We start from the raw sequence: 11,154 nt of genomic DNA, 5'->3' as shown, positions 1-11,154 counted from the left end.
CTAGATAATGAATGCTTACTTAAAACAAACTTTTCGTCTATTATCAAAATGTATTTTCATTACAAATAAATTAAATAAAATTAAATATGAGAATATATTTGCTTTCTAGGGCACCATATTCTCAAAATTCCTAGCAATCTCCCACTTGCCTTAAAGCAAGTATGACATCTCTTTCATTCCAATACCTTCTAAGTGACCATTAAAACTCTTTTGTGTTAGAGGCTCTATGAATGGATTGGCAAGGTTCTACTCTATTGGAATTTTCTTCACAAGTAGTCCTCCACGTTATACAATCTTTCAACTGATATAATACTTCCTTTCAATATGTTTTGCTACTTTATGATTCCGCGGTTCTATTAAGTTAGCCAATGCTCCATTGTTATCACAATAGAGTGCAATAAGCTTGTCCACATATGGAATTACTTTAAGGTCCATTAGGAACTAACGGAGCCATATAGCTTCTTTTGTTGCTTCACAAGTCGCAACATGCTTTACATCCATAGTAGAGTTTGCAATATAAGATAGCTTTACACTCCTCCAAACTATGGCTCCTTCTCAAATGGTGAAAACAAATACTAATGTCAATTTCCTAGAATCAACGTTAGATTAAAAATCTAAATCAATGTACCCTATTGCTATTAGGTCACTTCCAAAATATACATGCATGTAATTCTTCATTCTACGAAAATATTTAAAGTGCACTTTACTATAGTTTAGTGCTCTATCCCTAGGTTTGATTGAAATATGCTAACTAATCCAATTGCATAGCAGACATTTGGCCTAGTGCAAAACATAACATACATAAGACTTCCAACAGTAGATGCATATAGAATCCGGCTCATGTTTTCAACTTCTTTTGAAGTTTTAGGTGATATTTATTTAGAAAGTTTAATTCCATGTCTAGAGGTCATAAAACCCTTCTCGGAATCTTACATAGCAAACTTGGCCAAAATCTTGTCTATGTAGGATGCTTGAGATAATGATATATGTTGGTTCTTACGATCCTTTATGAGTTTGACCCAGAACATAGCTAGTTTCTCCCAAATCCTTCATATTGAATTGTTGGTTTAGCTAACCTTTAACTGTTGATAACATTCCTAAATCATTCTCAATGAGTAGAATGTCATCAACATAAAGAACTAGGAAAATAGCCTTGTTATCTTATATTCTTTTATAGACATAAGGTTTGTCAACATTTTGTTGGAAATTGTATGATTTGATAGTAGTATCAAATCTTATGTTCCAAAACCCAGATTCTTACTTAAGTTTATAAATGGCCCTATGCAATTCGCAGATCTTATGCTCATGGCCCTTTTTAATTAAACTTTCTAGTTGAGTCGTATAAATACGCTCTTCAAGATCTCCATTTAAAAATACGATCTTGACATCCATTTGCCATATCTTATAATCATGATGTGCTGTTATGGATAGAAGGATCCTAATGAATTTAAGCATAGCAACCAATGAGAAGGTTTAATCATAGTCAATCCCTTCTTTTTGGGTAAAACCCTTGGCCATTAGTCTAACCTTAAAGGTTTCCACCTTCCCATCACTTCCTCTTTTTCTTTTGTAAATCCATTTTCACCCTATGGGTTTTATCCCTCTAGGTGGATTTATTAAAGTCCAAACTTTGTTGGAATCCATGGAGTCTAACTCAGATTTCATTGCCTTATGCCACTTTTTAGCATCTACATCGCTAATAGCTTCCTTATATGTAATAAGGTCAGATTCATGTTCATCTGAGAGAGCAATCATATTTTCTTCCAAACCCATATATTTCTTTGGTTGTCTCACAAACCTCCCACTATGTCGAGCCATCACTATTTGATGTTTAGCTCGTGTTCTATTTCAACCCTTAAATCAGACTATGTTATGACATATTCAGAATTAACTCTTAAATTTGAAGGATTAGACAATTCTTCTAAGATAATTTTACTTTTAGGTTTGTGATTTCTCACAAACTCTTCCTCTAAGGAAGTGGCATTTGCACTAATGAAAAATTTCTTATCTTGAGGACTATAAAAGTAATAATCTCTTATTCCCTTTGGATACCCTACAAATAAAGACACCTTAGTCTTTTGTTCCATCTTTGTGGACTCAGGCTTTAAAAGATGTGCAAGACACTCTTAAGTTCACAGATGGCGTACAGATGATTCACGCCCTATCCATAGCTCCCTCAATGTCTTAGGCATAGCCTTAGATGGAAAAAAATTAAGTACTTAACAGTTTGCATACAATATCCCCAAAATGAGATTAGAAGTTTACCATAAGAGATCATTGATTTAACCATTTCTAAAAGAGTCCTATTTCTTTTTTAAACTACACCATTATGTTGAGGTGTTTTTTATGCTGACAAATTGGAAATTATCCCATTATCGGTGAGATATTGCTGAAATTCTTCTAATAAATACTCACCTTCTTAATTTGATCGAAGTTGTTTTAATGGCTTGCCTAGTTGCTTTTCAACTTCGATTTTGAATTCTCTGAACTTTTCAAAGGATTCACTTTTTCTATACATTAAATACATAAAGCCATGTCTTGAGTAGTTATCAATAAAAGTTGTGAAATATTCATAGCCTCCTCTAGCTTATGTGTTAATTAGTCCACATACATCTGTGTGCACCAAGTTTAGAACGTTTGACATTTTGTTAGCTTTTGCCTTAAAAGGCCCTTTAGTCATTTTGCTTCAATACAAGACTTACATACTAGTAAAGGACTCTCAACCATGTCTAGTAGAGTACCATCCTTTATAAGCCTATTGAGTCTATTTTGATTAATATGACCTAAACGCAGATGCCAAAGATAATTTTGATTTATGCTAGATTTCTTGACTCTTTTAATTTTAAATACTATTGCTTCTACATCATTTGTAGAATAAGTCGTAGGCTCAAGGAAATAAAGATTATATCTTATAATTGTAGAACAAATAAAATCCTTATTCAAATAAATAGTGAGTGTCTCACTAAAATAAACTGAATATCTATACTTTATTGAACAAAAGATAAAAATCAAATTTCTATAAGTCTTTGGAATGTAATAAATATTTTCCAAAACTAAGTTATGACCATAAGGAAATTAAAAAATAATGGCTCTTACTACTAATGTTGAAATGAATGTTGCCATTTGCCATCCTTATCCGAAACAAGCCTTTACTCAGTTTTCACTTTTGTTGAAACCCCTATAAAGAATTGCAAATATGGTTAGTGGCTTTAGGATCTACTGTCCAACCAACTATAGAATCAACCACTAAATAGACTTTTAACATATTTAAAAAAACCTATACCTTGTTTACTCTTCTGGATTTCTTCAAGGTAAACCTTGCAATTTCGCTTCCAATTTCCTTTCATACCATAGTGAAAATATTTTCCTTTGGTGTTCTCTTTTGAATAAGTCTTTTTTCTTCATGGGCTTTTTCTTTTCTCCTATTGAACCCTTAATACTCTTTTTTTTCCAGTTATCTTCTTTTTACCCTTGGGTTTGGACTTTGAAGTGGAAAAGACATGTACTTCATGCTTCCTTTTTAAATAAAGAACCTCTTCCATATTTTGAAGATCTTTCATTTGCCTACATAGGGTGTAATCCCTAATGAGCAATTCATAATCCAACTTGAACTGTGAAAATGATGAATTCAAGCTATGAACAAACATTGATATTTGTATTTTTGAATTTATCTCAGCACCATGTAGCTCTACCTTATTAAGACAAGAGATCACTTTCAACATGTAATCTTTAACTGGCTCCCCAGGTTTCTTTTTAAGATTCTTGAAAGCATTGATTGCTTTCACCTAAGCAGACCCTGTTTTTTTACCAAACATCTCATATAGGTGAAACATTATGTCTGCCGCATTTCCCATGTCTTCATGCTACTTTTGCAATATATTGCTCATAGAGGCTAGTATATAGCATTTAGCGAGCTTGCTTGCATCATGCCACTTCTTATGATATTCAATATCTTATGGAGTTGATTGGGGAGTTAATGCTTCAAGCTCATTGTCAGAAAAAACCCATGTGATCTTGTCATAATGAAGGACAATATTAAGGTTTCTTTTCCATTCAATGTAGTTATCACCATTCAGAGTGCATTTGTTTAGCAAAATTAAAAATGGATTCATATATGTGATCCATATATGTTTCTAAAAGTACATTTAAAATTCTGTAAGCATACTAATTATACATTGACTTTGAACATCTCATGATGCATATATACATGATGACAATATATAAAACCCTATAAATTGTATTATTAGTTTGACGGTTATTTAATTTTTCGTAATAAGTTAACCGACTGTGGGCCATGAGAATTTACTACTAGGCAAATTGGGACCCTCCCACTTAACTATGTTACCTAGTATCTTCATACTTAACATGGTTAAGGAGAGCCTTCATTTGGTTCACAAAGTTTACTAACAAAGCAAGTTAATAATAAATTCATGTTGAATGTAACAACCATTGTTTCATTCTTTTAAGCTCCTTATTTAGTGAGCCTTTATAGGAGGTCTCATTTCATAATCCACCTAAAAGTCTTTATCCTTTTAGAGACCCAATCCATCATGATCTAGATTCATGTCCGCTTGTAGGGAGTGAAATGTTTCATATGCCTATCGGCCAACAATGGAGACCATGGACTTTAGGATTACTAGCATTCTCTCCCACTAAATATTTTTATACTTAAGGTTTTGATTGACTTTTTACTGGATTTTCTAGATGCATATTTAGAATATCTTAAGTCAAATTATGGGCTTAGTTATGTTTTCAACTAAACAATTTTAGTGTAAAACTAAGTCCATATTACCATCTTGTCTAAATGTAATTTATTTTCCAATATTCATTATGTATCTCATAGCATAAAGCTCTTTTTAAACTAAAATACATAATGAATGCATGGCATTCCTTAAGAGAGGTTGGCATCTGAATTCTAGATTACATGTTTTCAAGCATACAAATAATATCTAATATCATTCATGTATATACATATAAATATATATATATATATAATAATAAGCCACATTAATGTCCATCCTAGGAAAAAAAAATTACAACTTGTAATTCTCTTCAATCTTGCTTGCTTCTACTGCGTGGATCACATTCACTTGATACTCTTTTGATTAATGGCTAATAAAATAAAAAAATATTTCCTTAATTTTTAATCCAACTTGAAAATTATTTAAATTTATGTAATTAATTAATCCCATTAATTAATACCAAAATAATTTTTTTTTTCAATCCAAGGCTAAAGATTTAATTTTCCTAAATTAATATTTTGAAGAAACATTAAATATTAATTTTCAAAAAAATATTATTAATTTAAAATAAAGAAAAGAAAATGCCTTTGTGTGCTATCCACACAACAAGAGCGAGGCCCTCTTTTTCTTATTTTTCTCTTTTTTAATAAAAAGTTACTTTAATACTAGAAAAATATTTTTTTTTATAAAAATAGAATTTTAATGTAAGACAAACTCTTTTTCTTCAAAAAAAATTGATACAAGAATTTTTTTTAAAAAAAAATTAATAGCCATAAAAAAAAAGACCAAATATTACCTAATTACCTTTTCCTTTTTGGCTTCATTTTCTTTCTCCATGAATGCACCAAATGCATCAAGCAACATTAAAATTACATGGTTTTCCCTTGTTACATAAATCTAAGGAAAAATAAAAAAAATCAATAAGGAAACATGACGATGATAGGTCACCTTCTTGTTACATGGCCAAAACAAAAAAGTTACAAGCAAAATTTTCTACAACAATTAATGCGGTAAAATGCTTGAATCATGCATCATAACATACAACCAAATATTGTTCATATCAAGATAGTTCAATAAATGCAAAGGTATCAACCATGCATAATAAATATAGGAAATAAAACTTACAATAATCCACGCTCTGATACCAATTATTGACGTTGAATCTAAGTGGATTGATGTGATTGTGTAAAGCATGGATTTGAAAAAATTTATTTTATAAAGGAAGCATGCAATCCAATTACACAAGTGGAAAACACATCATTCATATTGCAAGTAACATAATCACATACTAAAAATAAGAATATAATGAAGTAAGATGAAACATACCTTTTATTTTGAGATTCTTATTTTCGGACACCACCACACCAACGATTGATTTCTCGACTAAACAAGTTTACCACTTATTCTTCAAAAATAGTTTAAACTTGAACCTTAAGTGGACAAAGTTTAGGATGCTAGACTACAATATGGCAACCGATTTTGTCTCTCTTTTTTTTAAAAAAATTAATGGTTATTTTTTTTTCAAAAAATTCAACCAAGAATGGAAGAGAGGAAGAGAGACATGGCAAAGTTAGGAGGAGAAGGAAAAAAGTGATAGGTGAAACTGTTTCAAGAAAGGTATGCATGTTCTTTTCTTTTAATCTATTCTCTTTTTATCAAAACTCTTGCTTCAAAGGTTTAATCAAAATCAAATACCTTTGAATTAATATTCACCATCCATTTAGAGTTATGGAAGCATCAAACATGCTCCATAAATATCAAAATTAAAATTAACATATAAATAATTTAATTCTTTTATTATCATTTATAGTTCTTGATAAAATAAAACTCCTTTGTTGAATAATAACTCTTATTTTATTATTATCTATCTTTATTTAAAAATAATTAATAATAAATAAAAGAGTGATAGTCAAACATGGATTCTCCTTTTATCAACATGAATGTCTAGATTCATTTTAATCCTCATAGCATTATCTTAATTTAAGACAACTCTTATCTTTAATTAAGATAAAACATCTTATCTTGTCTGAATTGAGACAAATATGTTTTCTTATCTAGATTAAGACAAAATATATTTTTCTTGTCTTAAATTAAGACAAACATATTTCTTTGTCTAAATTAAGACAAAACATGCTTTCTTGTCTAAATTAAGACAAAACATGTTTTTTTGTCTAAATTAAGACATAACATGTTTTCTTGTCTAAATTAAGACAAAACAAGTTAAAGCTACCATTTTTGTACACAATTTAATAAATAAAAAAACATGCATTCCAACTTAAACAAGTTGAATTCATGCTTTTTTGGGGAATTTTTCTTGATTTTGTCTAAATTAAGACAAAACAAGTTAAAGTTGCCATTTTTTTACATAATTTAATAAATCAAATAAAACATGTATTCCAACTTAAACAAGTTGAATTCATACTTTTTTAGGGAATTATTCTACACTACTATTAATTGTTTCTTATTTTCTTACTTATGAGTAGGAAAATAAACTCTCACATTTTGAGAGATTACAAGAAAGTAATTAGATGGATCATTGTTGATATCAAAGGAATTAGTCCATCAAATTGCATGCATAAAATTCTTTTAGAAGAAAATCACAAAGCAACCATTGAGCATCAATGGAGGTTTAATCTGATCATGCAAAAGGTAGCAAAGAAAAAATTATCAAGTGGCTAGATGCAAGTATCATCTATCTTATTTTTGATAGTTTATGGGTATGTCCAATCCAATGTGTCTCAAAGAAAAGAGGTATGATTCTAGTTTCTAATGAAGATAATGAACTCATTTCTACCAGAACTATAATTGGTTGGAGGATATGTATGGACCATAGAAAATTGAACAAAGTCACTAGAAAATATCACTTTCCACTCCCTTTTATTAATTAAATGCTTGATATACTAGCAGGTAAGGATTTTTATTGCTTTATGGATGGTTATTCTAGAATAATCAAATTTTCATTGCTCTTGAAGACCAAGAGAAAACCATTTTTACTTGTCCATATGAGACTTTTTTTTATAGAAGAATTCCTTTTAGGCTTTGTAATACTGCAACTACTTTTCAAATATGTTTGATGGCAATTTTTCCTTATATGGTCGAAAAGTGTTCAGAAGTATTTATGAATGATTTTTTAGTTTTTGGGGATAATTTTGATGATTGTCTATTTAATTTTCCTAGAGCACTTAAGAGATGTGAAGAAACTAATTTATTTTAAATTGAGAAAAATGTCATTTTATGGTGCAAGAAGGTATAGTCTTAAGACATCGAGTTTCTAGCAAAGGTTTAAAAGTAGACAAAGCAAAAATTGAAACAATTGAAAAACTTCCACCTCCCACCACTGCAATAGGGATTTGTAGTTTTTGGGACATGCTGGATTTCATAAGAGATTCATTACAGATTTTTCTAAAATTTCTAAATTACTTTGTAATTTGTTTGAAAAGGATACTCCTTTTAATTTTGATGATGCTTAGCATGATGCTTTTGTTGAATTGAAAAAAGAGATTAATTTTTGCTCCTATTATCACTATTCCAAATTGGAATTTTCTTTTTAAACTAAGGTGCGATGCTAGTGATTTTACAGTTGATGTAGTTTTAGGCTAATGGAAAGAGAAGATTTTGCATCCTATTTACTATGCTAGCCAAACATCGATTGACACTTAAGCTAATTAGACCACAACTGAAAAGGAGTTGCAAGCTATTGTTTTTACTTTTGATAAATTTCGCTCCTATCTTGTTGGTATCAAAGTAATTGTTTACACTAAACATGCAACTATTAAATATCTAATTGAGAAGAAGGATGGCAAACCATACTTGATAAGAGGGGTATTCTTACTTCAAGAATTTGACTTGGAAATTTGAGATAGGAAAGGTACAGAAAATCAAGTGGCAAACCATCTATCTAGATTAGAGAATGGAGAACAAGTTGGGAATTCAACAGTGGTCAATGAAACCTTTCCTAATGAGCAATTATTTTATGTAGAGAAGCAAAAAAATTTACTATGGTATGCTGATTTTATGAATTATCTAATGAGTACTCTCTTCCCTCTTAGATTTAATTCTCAACAAATGAAGAAATTATTGTATGATGTTTGATACTACATATGGGATGACCCTTTTCTTTATAAGCATTGTGGAGATTAAATCATAAGAAAATGTGTTCTTGAAGAAGAATTTGAAGTATTCATCATCACTACCATCCATTTGATTATGGAGGACATTATTGGGGAAAAAGAATTGCTGTAAAGGTTCTTCATTCAGGTTTTTATTGGCTTTTTTTTAAAGATGCTTATAATTTTGTTGAAAGATGTGATCGGTGTTAAAAAGTGGGCAATATATCTAGGAGACATAAGATGCCTGTCAACAACATCCTTAAAGTTGAAATTTTTTATGTGTGGGGAATTGATTTTATGGGTCCATTTATTCCATCCTTCAATAATAAATACATCTTGGTTGCTGTTGATTATATTTCTAAATGGGTTGAAGCTGTTGCATTAATAAGGAATGACTCAAGGCAGTGATAAACTTCTTAACAAAGAACATTTTTACACATTTTGGTACACCTAGAGCCATAATTAGTGATGACTCACTTTTGCAACAAAAATTTTGAGGCATTCTTTGCCAAATATGGGGTCAACCATTAAATAGCCATTGCTTATCATCCTCAAATTAGTGGTGAAGTTGAAGTTTCAAATAGAGAATTTAAAATAAGTTTTGAGAAGATTGTTTGTCTTTCTAGAAAAGATTGATAAAAAAAGTTGGATAATGCTTTGTGGGCTTATAAACTTTGATTGGGATGTCTCCTTTTAGATTGGCTTATGGTAAAGCTTGTCATCTTTTAATTGAACCTAAACACAAGGTATATTGGGTAGTTAAAAAATTGAATTTTGATCTTCAAGTAGAGAGAGAAAAGCTTTTGCAACTCAATAAAATGGATGAATTTCACCTAGAAGCATACAATAATGCAAGAATTTATAAAAAGATGACGTAAAGTTGGCATGATCAGAAAATCATAAAGAAAAGCTATGAGTGTGGCCAACATGTTCTTTTATATAATTTTTGTTTGAAATTATTTCCTAGAAAGCTAAAGTCTTGTTGGTCTAGCCCTTTTATTGTAACAAACGTATATCCTCATGAAATAACAGAGGTGGCCAATGATAAAGCAAGCTTCAAAGTGAATAGGCAACGATTGAAGCACTATTGGGGTGGTGATTTCGATCGTCAAAGGTCATTAATTATACTTATCAATGCAATTTGAATAAGAGAAAGTTAAGCCAAAGACTATAAATCAAGCACTTCTTACGAGCAACCTAAGCATTCGAACTTAATTTTTTAACTATAAGTTATTTTCATTCATTTATTTTTCATTATTAAAAACTTATTAATAAATTTTCTTTATTTCGCAAGTACCATTTAATGAGTAAGAGTCGTGGCATCCTAATTAAAGAGTCACATGAGCCATAGCCCACACTAAGCTAGTCCGCAGCCCCTTACCCTTTAAAATAAAGGCATGCACTTTTGAGGCCGTGGCTCCTCTAAAAGGAGGCCATGACCTAGCGAACTACATATAACGCGAGTCGTGACCTTGTGAAGATGCTCAATAGGGGTCGCAGCACCCCTTGAGTTAGGTTGCAACCTCCTTTTTGTGGGCTACCAAAAAATTGGTCATCCACCATTTCCCTTAGCCCAAAAATATCCCTTCACTTCCTTATTTAAATCCCCTCTTACCCTAATCAGCCTTAAAACCCTTTTCTTCTTCAAATTTTCTACACTTTTCTCTCCACCTTTCTTTCTATCACACACCTTTTCGTCTGTCATCTATTCTTTACAACCAACTCTTCTTCATTCATCAAACTCTATACACACCAATCAACAACATCAAAAGCCTCCATCAAATCCTCCTTTCAACTTCTTTACTCCAGATTGTGAGTAAGTTTTCAATTTTTCTTTAATATTTTAGAAATATTTAATTCTTGCTTCCAATTATTTGATTTGTTGAAAATTTTTTATGGAAAATTATGACTATTGGCATATTATGCTTTGATATTATTGGATTATGGAAGATTAGTTTGATTTGTTTTTTAAAAGTATTTGAGTTGTTGAAAATTAAGCATGAGGGATAATTGATACTTGAGATTTATTTTAATGCTTATTTGTTGAGTAGTTAGTTGAGATAAATTAAAAGAATTAATTGTTGGAATTTTTTCTGATAATTTGGGCATTTATTTCTTGTGATTTGAGGAAATTAAAGGCTAATTTTATTGGTGGAATATTGTGCTTTGTGGGTTGTTTTCATTTTTTTTGTTGAGATTAATTGCAGGGAATTTGAGAATGGCACCCAAACGAGCAAGAGCAAGTTCCAATGGTTCATTTGACAACACTCGATTCGTGTGCATCGACGCTGTAGTTAGACCCT

At 30.7% G+C, this 11,154-nt stretch overlaps 1 pseudogene; it reads left to right on the top strand.

Moving 5' to 3' along the window:
* Nucleotides 1-9,487, top strand: part of LOC110420762 (uncharacterized) — a 78,947-nt pseudogene extending 69,460 nt beyond the window's left edge.
* The last annotated feature ends 1,667 nt before the right edge of the window (nucleotides 9,488-11,154 follow it).

Source organism: Theobroma umbraticum, unplaced genomic scaffold, assembly GCF_002168275.2.
Source record: "Theobroma umbraticum cultivar Fairchild unplaced genomic scaffold, ASM216827v3 scaffold_86.0, whole genome shotgun sequence".
Classification (NCBI taxonomy): Eukaryota; Viridiplantae; Streptophyta; class Magnoliopsida; order Malvales; family Malvaceae; genus Theobroma; species Theobroma umbraticum.
This window is presented reverse-complemented; position numbering and strand designations above follow the sequence as displayed.